Genomic DNA, 12,607 nt, shown 5'->3' on the forward strand with positions numbered 1-12,607 from the left:
ACGGACAAAAAATAAAAATGGATATAAACAGATGTAAACGGACAAAAATGGATATAAACAGATGTAAACTGATGAAAAAGGATGTAAACTGATGAAAACCAGATGTAAATGGACAAAAAAATAAAAATGGATATAAACAGATGTAAACTGACAAAAAATGGATATAAACAGATGTAAACTTATGAAAAACAGATGTAAACTGATGAAAAACTGACGTAAACTGATGAAAACTGATGTGAACTGATCTGTTTTTTCTTGGAAAAAACATGACTGAACTGATGAAAAAAATGGAACGCCCGTGTGAAAGGGGCCTTAGGGTCCTTTCACATGGAGCAGACCTGTTTAGCGGATCCACTTCCTCAGCGGGGGACCTCTCCTCTGAACCCCACTGAACAAGCAGATGACAGCTCTGTGTCCGCTCCGCTGCTGCAGAGCAGACACAGAGCTGTTCGCTCTCCACAGTGGGCAGTCAGATGAAAACAGACCACCTGTCCGTTTTCATCTGACCCGATCCGACGTACAGAAGGGGAATTGGATCCCCATCCGTTCCTTTTTGGCGGATCGGGTCGGATCGGATGTCGGCGGGTGTAAACGGACACATATCCACTCCGTAGAGGAAAATGGAAGCTCCGATTGGGTCTGCCTAAAAAACGGGCAGGCGGACCTGAGCGGAACATCCATGTGAATGAGCCCTTAGTAGAACCTCATATTACATAGGTTTAATGTATCTAAGGTTGATTGTACAGGGATTGTATTGTAATATATACAGTCAGCCTTTGAAAAACCTTAAAAGCTCATATAACTGTATGTTGCCCTCTGAAGAGCTTTCTGTGGTGGATCACTTTGCAGAAGGTGTCTGACGTGTAGCTGGGAGGTGTTATGTTTAAGTCTGGGTTCACATATATGCGGTGCGGTATATTGCATGTGATTTGTACAGGAACCACACCGCATTCCTGTGCAAACCACATGCGATTTGTGTGCGGTGCGATTGGAGCCATACATTTTATGGCTCTGTTCACACCGCACCCGCACCAAAAATGTACAGGACCCTTTTTTTGGTCCTCACTAGAATCAGATTGCATGGGTATTCACACCTATGCGATCCGATTCTGCACATCGCGCCGCATTTTGCGGAACGCTTCCGGGGTGTTCTTAACATACACACCCAGGGATGGACTGACCATTTGGCCACTCGGGCACTGCCCGAGGGCCCAGGGTCAGTAGGCGGTCCCATGAGATGCCCCTAGTACCTTTCATATGCTTTTTTGGGTGTGGTTTGAACGTCGGTGAGGACACAGAGACCCCATGATCCCCTATTTTCCGGGGGCCCCATGAGTTGTCAGTCCGCCCCTGTACACACCTGCAGAGGTTCGCATGAATGGGGTGCGATTCTGATACGGTGCAGAACTCACACTGAAAACGCTGCAAATTCTGTACCGCATCAGTGTGAACCGGGGCTAAAAAGCAGCACATAATACACACATTAACACTTGTTAGGCACACATTTAATCTTGATTACCCCTTCCCGGCCAGTGTCATTAGTACAGTGTATAGTAATAGCACTGATCACTGTATAAGTGTCACTGAAGATGTCAGTGTTAGTTAGTCAATCTCCACCCCGTGTTAGTTAGTATCAGATTTCCTGCCGCACTATCACACCCAGTGGCTTATTTAGGTTTCATGCTGCCCTAGGCAACACAAAAACACCCCCCCTTCCCCGCAGAGAGAGCCTGACATTGACCAACAACAGCCCTGCCCCCCCCCAAGAGAGGCTTCCACTACCACCTCCCCCCATGCACCGGCAATCCACCTACCCCTTCACCCCCGCTAGAAAGACACTCACCTTCACAGCTCCGGACATTCCTGGGAACGAGAGTCAGGCTCTGCATACACCGTCACCATCAGCCTCTCTTGGATCCCACCTGCCCATGCCATGTGTGTCCCTTCTTCCGGGTGGTGATGCTGCCCCCCTGAAAAATGCCACCCTAGGCAAATGCCTTGTTTGCCTTCTGGTAAATACGCCCCTGATCACACCAGTCCCACTGTAAGTCTGATCACCACCATTACTAGTACAAAAAGAAAAAAATATATAATTCTTCAAGTATATATACATTACTAAAGTTTGTAGACGTTATAACAGGGGCGGACTAACAACTCATGGGGCCCCCGGGCAATAAGGGATCATGGGGCCCCTGTGTCTTTGCCCAAACTCAAAAAAGCCTATGAAAAAGGTACCAGGGGCATCTCATGGGGCCCCCTACTGACCCCGGGCCCTCGGGCAGTGCCTGAGTTTCCAAATGGTCAGTCCGCCCCTGCGTTATAACTTTCACACAAACCAGTCAATAAACACTTACTGGGAATTTTTTTTTTTTACCAAAGATATGTAGCTGAATACATTTTGGCCTAAATTTAGGAAGAATTTTTTTTTTTAATTGGATATGTTTTAGAGGAGAAAGGATAAAATCTGTTTTTGTTTTCAAAATTTTTAGTCTTTTCATTTATATAATAAAAAATAAAAAACCCAGTGGTGATCAAATACCACCAAAAGAAAGCTCTATTTGTGTGAAAAAAGGACATAAATGCATTGCATGACTGAGCAATTGCCACTTAAAGTAGCGTAGGGCTAACTAGCAAAAACATGGCCTGGTCATGAAGTGGGTAGAACCCTCCGGAACTGAAGTGGTCAAACCAGGGTGGATTTGATTTAAATCACTAGTCAGTAAGGCTTGATTTAAATCCTAGTTTTCTACATAAAGACTAATTCTTGCTGGTATAACTTTAATATACAAGTAGATGAAGATTTTTAGAATAACAACTTTTCATATTAGTTTTTTTATCCCCAGTTTAATAGGTTAATCATTCATATTTGGACAACTTTTCTGTTGTACTTAGGAAGGAGAAAAATAATCATTACCTTAATAATAACAATTTAAATAGATTTATTCAACTGAAACAATAACATTCCAGCATATGTGATTTGCTTAAACATCCATGTTTAGTAACTAATTCGGCTAAACAAAATATACCGTATTTTTCGCACCATAAGACGTACTTTTTTCCCCCCAAAAAAGGGGGGAAAATGTCAGTGCGTCTTATGGAGCGAATATGGAGCGGCCGGTCCGGTATTTCCACTGCCGCCGTGTCAGAATACCGGGCCGGCCACTCAGCTCTACAGCGGGACCTTATAGAGATGACTGCTGACCTTTGGGGAGGGGGGGGAGCGGGTACCTGAATTTGACAGATACCCGCTCCCACTTCCGTGGAGTTGTTCTTTCATCTTACCCCTTCCTCTATCCAGCGGCGCGGTCTTCTCGGCTTCTGTAGTGTGGGCATGACAGCCGGGTGCCAAGTGCGCATGCGCAGGAAGCGGTGCTTTTTCTGAATGGTAAGGCGGCACCTGGGACACATGACAGATCCCAGAAGCCGCCGGACCAATCACAAAGCGCAAGTGCTTCTCGCTCATGCGCACTGGGCACCCGGCTGTCATGTCGAGCGCCATTACAGAAGCCGGGAAGACAGCGCGCGGCTGGATAGAGGAACAGGTAAGATGAAAGAACAACTCCGCGGAAGTGGGAGCGGGTATCTGTCAAATTCAGGTACCCGCTCCCCCCCCCTCCCCAAAGGTCAGCAGTCATCCCCTGTACTATCCACAGTCTCTGGTCATCCCTGTGCTGTCCGCAGTCTCTGGTCATCCCTGTACTGTCCGCAGTCTCTGGTCATCCCTGTGCTGTCCGCAGTCTCTGGTCATCTCCTGTACTATGTCCGCAGTCTCTGGTCATCTCCTGTACTGTGGCCGCAGTCTCTGGTCATCCCCTGAACTGTGTTCGCAGTCTCTGGTCATCTCCTGTACTGTGTCTGCAGTCTCTGGTCATCTCCTGTACTATGTCTGCAGTCCATTAGTTCAGAATTTTTTTTTCCTGTTTTCTGCCTCTAAAACCTAGGTGCGTCTTATGGTCAGGTGCGTCTTATGGAGCGAAAAATACGGTATATATTTTAAGAAACGTAGACTGTCAGCCCCTTCCTCCTCACACTTAGTTTCACTTTCTTCTTGTGTAGATCTATTCCACTCCAAACAATCAGAAAAATATTGTTTCTATTCTATTCACTGAACTTCTTGAAACTTAGCACTGAAGGGGTTGATTCTGTATTCATAGGTTTGTAGAAGTTAGGATGAAGGTCTTTTTCTTAACTCTGTTCATGTTATAACATTTTTGCTGTGAAGAAGAGGCATGTGATCTCCGCTGAGTCAAATTCAGTTTTGAGAACTGCAAAGTAAACCAAACATCTGTGATAGTATCTTGTAGGCAGAGAAACTGCCCAATAATCTTACAAAAACCTCTGGAAGAGCATGACATTGTGAATGGATTCATGGAATTTATTCACCAAAAAATTAAACATATACAGCCTTATTCTACATAATTAAAAAACGAATCTTTATTTCATGATGGAATAACCTTTGGATGGTAATATATTTTCCTCAAAAAGCATTTTATTCAAAAAAATCAAATTTAAATAAAAAAAATCTGATTTAAATTAAAAAAATCCGATTTAAATAAAAAAAATCCGATTTTTTTGATTTTTTTTTAAAAAATCATTGATTTTTATCCACCCTGGGTCAAACTAAACTCTTTTTAGATCTTCTTTGGATAAGAATCACAACAGTGACACCGTGTGGCCATAAGAACTGCTGCAGGCTTATGGATCTCAAAGCAATTCTAAGGGCTAGTTCACACTAGATGCAGCTCAGTGTGATTTTTTTTTTCTGCATCAAAAATGCATGCACAGTGTTTTCCATGTATTCCAATGGCCCTAGTTCTCACCAGTGCAGCATGTTTCCGGTGAAGAAAAAAAAAAGTGGAACATGCTGCATTTTTTTCTATACAGCACAATACTGGAACATGGCAAACTGCATCAAAACTGCGCCGCAACTGCGTGTGGTGTGAACTGTAAGCAAAAATGTATCCAGAATGCATCCGGAGTGCATTTTTGTAGTGTGAACGGACTCAACATGCCTTTCAGCAAATAGTTTGGGGCAGGGGCAGACTGACAACTCATGGGGCCCCCGGGCAATAGGGGATCATGGGGCCCCTGTGTCCTTCCCCAAACTCAAAAAAGCCTATGAAAAAGGTACCAGGGGCATCTCATGGGGCCCCCTACTGACCCCGGGCCCTCAGGCAGTGCCTGAGTTTCCAAATGATCAGTCCGCCCCTGGTTTGGGGTGTCTACTTTCCCAAAAAGGGTAATTTATTTGGGGGAGGGGGGCAGTTGAAGTTTATGCCGCACATCACTCACTCTTCTAACCACCTGAAGGCTAGGTTCACACCTAGGCAGTTTGTGTTTGATTCGTTTCTGTAGTGCTTTTTGTGGTCCGTTTTGCATTTTTGATGCATTTTGTGAGGTGTTTCATTATTTATTTATTTTCTTGTTGCTAGGCAGATTAACCTCCCTGGCGGTCTAACTCATCAATGTTTTTGAATGTCAAAGCGGTACATTTTTTTTCATGGAAATTTGTTGTTTTATATTGTAGGCCTGTAATTCTTAGGAATAACTCACTGAAATCTGTTCGAACAAGAGTCTAGTAAACAGGTCTAGGTGTGATAAAGTTTGAAACACAAAATCATAAATTATAATATAATAAATAATTATAAAAAATAATAATATAATAATAATAAATGTAATTCAGTAATGTAATCAAACCAAAAACACTGAAATTTGAAATATAGCGCCAAGTTCGCACATCACTGAGCAAAGTCGCAGAATTGTTTTCAGTGTCTGATGACGAATTTCTCCCACGAATCATTATCACTCAATTCTGCAAGTGGTTCTGATTTACTATCGCTGTTCTCTAGCTGATCTTAAACCGCTTTTGACCTAAAGGGACGCTTAGATGCTATGGACGTTCTTACGTTTCCAGGCAGAAAGAAGGGTAAAAGTGCAGACAGGGCACAGGACAAAGCACTCGGGACAAAATGTATGTGAAATGGTTTGATACCGTGATGTAATCCTAACAGATTACAATGTATTGTGTGTATGTCATGTTTTTACTTGTTTGAATCTCCCGCTGGTTCCGCCACCCTGCATACCGACGCTCGCAGGGAAGGGAACCCAGAAGACGGATGCCGGCATAGGCCGGAGGACATGGCCGGGGACACAGTGGGAGGACATTGGGGGATCGCAGGACAAGGTAAGGATCGGGGGATCACAGGACAAGGTAAGGATCGGGGGATCGCAGGACAAGGTAAGGATCGGGGGATCGCAGGACAAGGTAAGGATCAGGGGATTGCAGGACAAGCTAAGGATCGGGGAATTGCAGGATAAGGTAAGGATCGGGGGATCACAGGACAAGGTTAGGATCGGGGGATCGCAGGACAAGGTAAGGATCGGGGGATCGTAGGACAAGGTAAGGATCGGGGGATCGCAGGACAAGTTAAGGATCGGGGGATCACAGGACAAGGTAAGGATCGGGGGATCCCAGGACAAGGTAAAGATCGGGGGACCACAGGACAAGGTAAGGATCGGGGGACCGCAGGACAAGGTAAGGATCGGGGGATCGCAGGACAAGGTAAGGATCGGGGGATCGCAGGTCAAGGTAAGGATCGGGGGACTGCAGGACAAGGTAAGGATCTGGGGATCGCAGGACAAAGTAAGGATCGGGGGACCGCAGGACAAGGTAAGGATCAGGGGAATCGCAGGACAAGGTAAGGATCGGGGGATCGCAGGACAAGGTAAGGATCAGGGGAATCGCAGGACAAGGTAAGGATCGGGGGATCGCAGGACAAGGTAAGGATCGGGGGATCGCATGACAAGGTAAGGATCGGGGGATCGCAGGACCAGCATTACAGTGTAATCCCAAGTGTGGCTCGGGGTTACCACTTTTGGTACTGTAAATTAACCCCGAGCCACACTCGGGATTACCGCCAGAAAGGTTAAAACGCAGCAAAAATGCAGCAAAAAACACACTACAAGCTTTTCTGCAGCATTTCCATTAATGCCTATAGAACCAAAAACACAACTTTTTGCATTTAAAAAAAGTCCCTGACCCTTTCCATAAAACGCAGAAATGTGAACTTGTCTCATAGGAAATCATGTTAAATGGACTGCTGTGCGTTTCTGCAAAATGCTTAGGTGTGAACCTAGGGTCACTCCTGCAATGGAATTTAACACTCAATTAAGTGAATTCTGAATAATAATCATAGTGCAAATGAAGGGATTTATATCATAAGCACACGATGGAAGCTTGTCCGTCAGGTATATTGGGCATTACCCTTTCTGCCTTTTTTCCCCCAATATTTTTTTGCATAATATATTGTCATTAATATCCTTTGTGGCAGTGTAATAGTAACACAATGATGTCGCGGGGAACGTGGTGACCTCGGATTCTGCTGACAACGGGAACTAATCAGAACCAGGATGCAGGAATTGAATAATGGTTGGAAGGCTGAGCAGTATTAATAATAATAACAATAGACTTTCAGGGACAGTATATAAAGATCTGAAAAAGCAGAATATTCATCCAGATTACAGTCTCTCTTCTCTGACCTATACTGGGAATATGAAAGTATTACTACAAGTGTACCGCGGTTTACGTAATTTTCAGATTACGAATGAAAATCCAAAGAAAATGAAGCCTCGGTTTACAAATTTTTTTCACAATATAAAGTGTATGTCGGTGCCGATTTTTAAATGCAATTGCTGGCTTTTATTTTTTTTCTTCACTATAGCTCACAGAATTAGCTGTCACTTTACCCGGAGCTAAAGGATACTTTGTTTCTTTTATCTCGGGGAAACAAACTAAAAGGAAACACTGTTTCTTTTAACTTGGGGAAATAAACTAAAAGGAAACATTGTTTCTTTTAACTCAGGGAAATAAACTAAAAGGAAACATTGTTTCTTTTATCTCGGGAAACAAACTAAAAGGAAACACTGTTTCTTTTAACTCGGGGAAATAAACTAAAAGGAAACATTGTTTCTTTTAACTCTGGAAAATAAACTAAAAGGAAATATTGTTTCTTTTAACTCCGGGAAATAAACTAAAAGGACACATTGTTTCTTTTAACTCGGGGAAATAAACTAAAAGGAAACATTGTTTCTTTTAACTCAGGGAAATAAACTAAAAGGAAACATTGTTTCTTTTATCTCGGGAAATAAACTAAAAGGAAACATTGTTTCTTTTATCTCGGGAAACAAACTAAAAGGAAATATTTTTTCTTTTAACTCGGGAAATAAACTAAAAGGAAACATTGTTTCTTTTAACTCTGGGAAATAAACTAAAAGGAAACATTGTTTCTTTTATCTCGGGGAAACAAACTAAAAGGAAACGTTGTTTCTTTTAACTCAGGGAAATACACTAAAAGGAAACATTGTTTCTTTTAACTCGGGGAAATAAACTAACAGGAAACATTGTTTCTTTTAGCTGGGGGGAAAGTGACAGCTGATTCTCTGAGCTAGAAAGAAGAAAAAAAATTGGCACTGACCTAAAGTGAAAGCAACTTTTTTTTTTTACTTTTTTCTGACCTCCGGAACGAATTAATTGGTTTTCATTGCATTCCTATGGGAAACGGCATTTCAGGTTTATGAATTTTCCGCAATACGAAATGTCCCAGAGAACGCATTAAATTCGTAAACCGAGGTACGCTTGAAATTCCTTTATTTATGTAGCTCAAAAAAAACATTTGAAAGCAGTTCCTACCATCAGTCTCTGTACCAGAGGAGCTTACAGTCTATTTTCCATAACAATACACACACTTTGCTCAAAGCTACCTGTGCAGTTTGCTTTTTGTCCGTTTTGCAGTGCTTTTAGCAGTTCGTGTGTTTTTCTACATGCGGTTTTGATGCAATTTTGATGCGTTTTGTATTTTGTTCAGCTCCTTTTTTTTGTTGCTGGGCAGAATAAAAATGCAAAAACACACTACCATGCATTTCAACAGCTTCTCCATTGAACTCTATTGTAGCAAAAATGCTGCTTTTTGCTTTTAAAAAAATCCCTGACCCTTTCCAAAAATGCAGCAGCTCAAAAAACCATATTTTATTTATTTCAGATACTTATATAACGCCGTCAATTTATGGAGCACTTTACATATATATTGTACATTCACATCAGTCCCTAACCCTCAAGGGGCGTACAATCTAAGGTCCCTAACTCACATCCATACATACACATACTAGGGCCAATTTAGACAGGAGCCAATTAACCTACCAGCAGGGGAGGACTGACCATTTGGAAACTCGGGCGCTGCCCGAGGGCCCGGGGTCAGTATGGGGCCCCATGAGATGCCCTTGGTACCTTTTCCATAGGCTTTTTTGAGTTTGGGCAAGGACACGGGCCCCATGATCCCCTATTGCCCGGGGGCCCCATGAGTTGTCAGTCCGCCCCTGCCTACCAGCATGTCTTTGGAGTGTGGGAGGAAACCAGAGTACCCAGAGGAAGCCCACGCAGGAACAGGGAGGACATGCAAACTCCAGGCAGGTGGTGCTGTGTTTGGGATTTGAACCAACAACCCTAGTACTGCCAGGTGGAAGTGCTGCCCTGTACACATCACCAATACTCCATCCTGGAGCTTCATGGACATTTCACTATTCAAGCATTTTATGAATGTAAGTCCCTAACTCTCATTCATACATACACATACTAGGGACAATTTAGACAGGAGCCAATTAACCTACCAGCATGTCTCTGGAGTGTGGGAGGAAACCAGAGTACCTGGAGGAAACCCATTCAGAACATACAAACTCCAGGCAGGTGGTGCTGTGGCTGGGATTTGAACTAACAGCCCTAGTACTGCCATAGGTTCACATCTATGAAAAGCATAGATGTGAACATGTTCTGTAGGAAACCATGTTAAATGGACTCAGGGGCGGACTGACAACTCATGGGGCCCCCCGGGCAATAGGAGATCATGGGGCCCCTGTGTCCTTTCCCAAACTCAAAAAATCCTATGAAAAAGGTACCAGGGGCATCTCATGGGGCCCCCTACTGACTCGGGCCCTCGGGCAGTGCCCGAGTTTCCAAATGGTCAGTCTGCCCCTGAATGGATTGTAGTGCGTTCTGCAAAAAGCACTAAAAATGCATTGGTGTGAACAGAATCTAAGGCTAGCTAACCTACCAGTATGTTTTTCGGGTTGTGGAAGGAAACTGGAGCCCCTAGATCAGCCTTTCTCAACCTTTTCAACACAGAGGAACCCTTGAAATAACTTTCCAGTCTCAGGGAACCTCTGCTAAAAGTGACTATATCTACAACTCATGATACATTAGTGTGATGGTCGGGGGGAAGAATGCTCCTTACACTTAGGGCCATGGGGAAGAATTACCCCTTACGGACTGCTGAAAAGATCAATGGTGTCAGAGAGAACTTACCTCAGAGGCAAAACTTGTTCATTGCTCCCGGATGTCAAACTAGAGGCCCTCCAGCTCTTGCCAAACTACAAGTCCCATGAGGCATTGCAAGATTTAATCAAGGGTAATCACCGGCCAGGACCTGGTGATTGACAGCTGCAGCCGTGAATGGCGGCACAAGTAGGGCACTCGCACCCCCTACCCAAGAATGCAAAATCACGTATACAGGGGCGGACTGACAACCAATGGGGCCCCTGGGCAATAGGGGATCATGGGGCCCCCGTGTCCTCACCCACACTCAAACCACACCCAAAAAAGCCTATGAAAGTACCAGGGGCATCTCATGGGGCCCCCTACTAACCCCCGGCCCTCGGGCAGTGCCCAAGTGCTCGAATGGTCAGTCCGCCCCTGCACGTATATACACGTGATTTTGCGCACCCTTGCCACCCTGTAGCGGTATATCTGTTATAGGGCGGCGGGAAAGCGGTTAAACGATTGCTGACCGCCCATTGCATATATACTGCGGGCAGCTACTCTGCACAGGATCCTGTACACGTATGTGATCCAATATTTCCGGGTAGAGGTGTGTGCACCCGCTGCGCCATCTGTGCTGTTATTAGGTAAGGCACAAGTTGATCAGCCGGTCCTGACCATAAATCATTGGCCAGGACCTGCTGATAGGCTGTGTCCAATTACAGCACAGAGCCCTAACTACACTGGTCCCTGTACACAGAGCAGCAGTATGTCACTTCTGACATCATTGCTTACTACTAGTGAAATCTGTGAATGATCACAGAGATCACATGGTACAGGGCTATTCACAACAGTCTTGTACCACGTGACAAGCTGTGACCAATCACAGCTCAGACAATATTTCTCAATGGCTGCAAGAATGCAGTCAGAGAGAAGGAGAAATGATTGATTTTACAGCCTTTATGGGTGTAAAAGCAATCAGTGTAAAAAAAGAGAAGAAAAAATCTTCATCACCCCCCACAAGTAGTACAGTGTCACCATGGTGACACTGCACTGCTAGGGTGACAGTATGTAAAAAAAAACATAAATAATATAAAATAATAAAATAAATGTAAAAAAAAAATTTTTTTAATTATAATTTTTAGTTATAATTTGGGTTATATTTTATCATTACTAAAAAGATAACTGAATACATTTTGGCCAAGATTTATGAAGCAAGATTATTTATTTGCAAAATTTTATAAGAAAAACACTTTTTATTTCAAAATGTTTGGACTTTTTCATTTATATAGCAAATAAAAATCCCAGTGGTGAATAAATACCACCAAAATAAAGTTTTATCTGTCTCAAAAAAATGCAAAACAATTCATATGGGTACAGTGTTGCATGACCGCGCAATTGTCATTCAAAGTGTGATAGCGCTGAAAGCTGAAAATTGGCCTGGACAGGAAGGGGGTGAAAGTGTCCGGACTTGAAGTGGTTAAACTTTAGCAATTAGGCTCCATTCACACCAATGTGTTTTTTAGGTTTTTTTTGCAGAAACGCACTACAGTCCATTTAACATGGTTTCCTATGGAACATGTTCACATCCAGGGGCGGACTGACCATTTGGAAATTCAGGCACTGCCCAAGCGCCTGGGGTCAGTAGGGGGCCCTATGAGATGCCCCTGGTACCTTTTTCATAGGCTTTTTTGAGTTTGGGCAAGGACACAGGGGCCCCATGATCCCCTATTGCCCGGGGCCCGATGAGTTGTCAGTCCGCCCCTGTTCACATCTATGCTTTTTAGTGCTGCTGCATTTTTGCAAAGGGTCAGGGACTTTTTTTAAAGCAAAGCGCAGCATTTTTTGCTACAATAGATTTCAATGGAGAATCTGCTGAAATGCATGGTGGTGCGTTTTTTGCCGCATTTTGCTTTTTTATGCAAACAAAAAAATTCCACTTAAAAAAAAAAAAAGCTGAACAAAGCGTGGTAAAAATGCATGTAGAAAAACGCAAAACGAACTGCAAAATGGACAAAAAGCAAACTGCATAGGTGTGAATGGAGCCCAAAACCTGGAAGCTGATTGGTTTCTATGCAGAGTTGCACCAGATTTTGCCCTCTCCAATTTTAGTAAATCAAACCCCACTGCGTCTTGTGTAATGTGTATGTACAATGTGCTCTAATAAAGTATCTCTTCCACCTGCATGTGAATGGCGGAGAGGTGGGTGGGTCAGTGCAGGATGGGTGAACTTTGATGGTTGAATTACATGATAAACCTGTTCCCCCGGCTGCTGTGTGATAAGGAACTGGAGACAATTAG

The sequence above is a fragment of the Staurois parvus genome, unplaced genomic scaffold (genome assembly GCF_062004578.1).
Source record: "Staurois parvus isolate SC_StPar_1 unplaced genomic scaffold, SC_StPar_1.0 ptg000410l, whole genome shotgun sequence".
Taxonomy (NCBI): Eukaryota; Metazoa; Chordata; class Amphibia; order Anura; family Ranidae; genus Staurois; species Staurois parvus.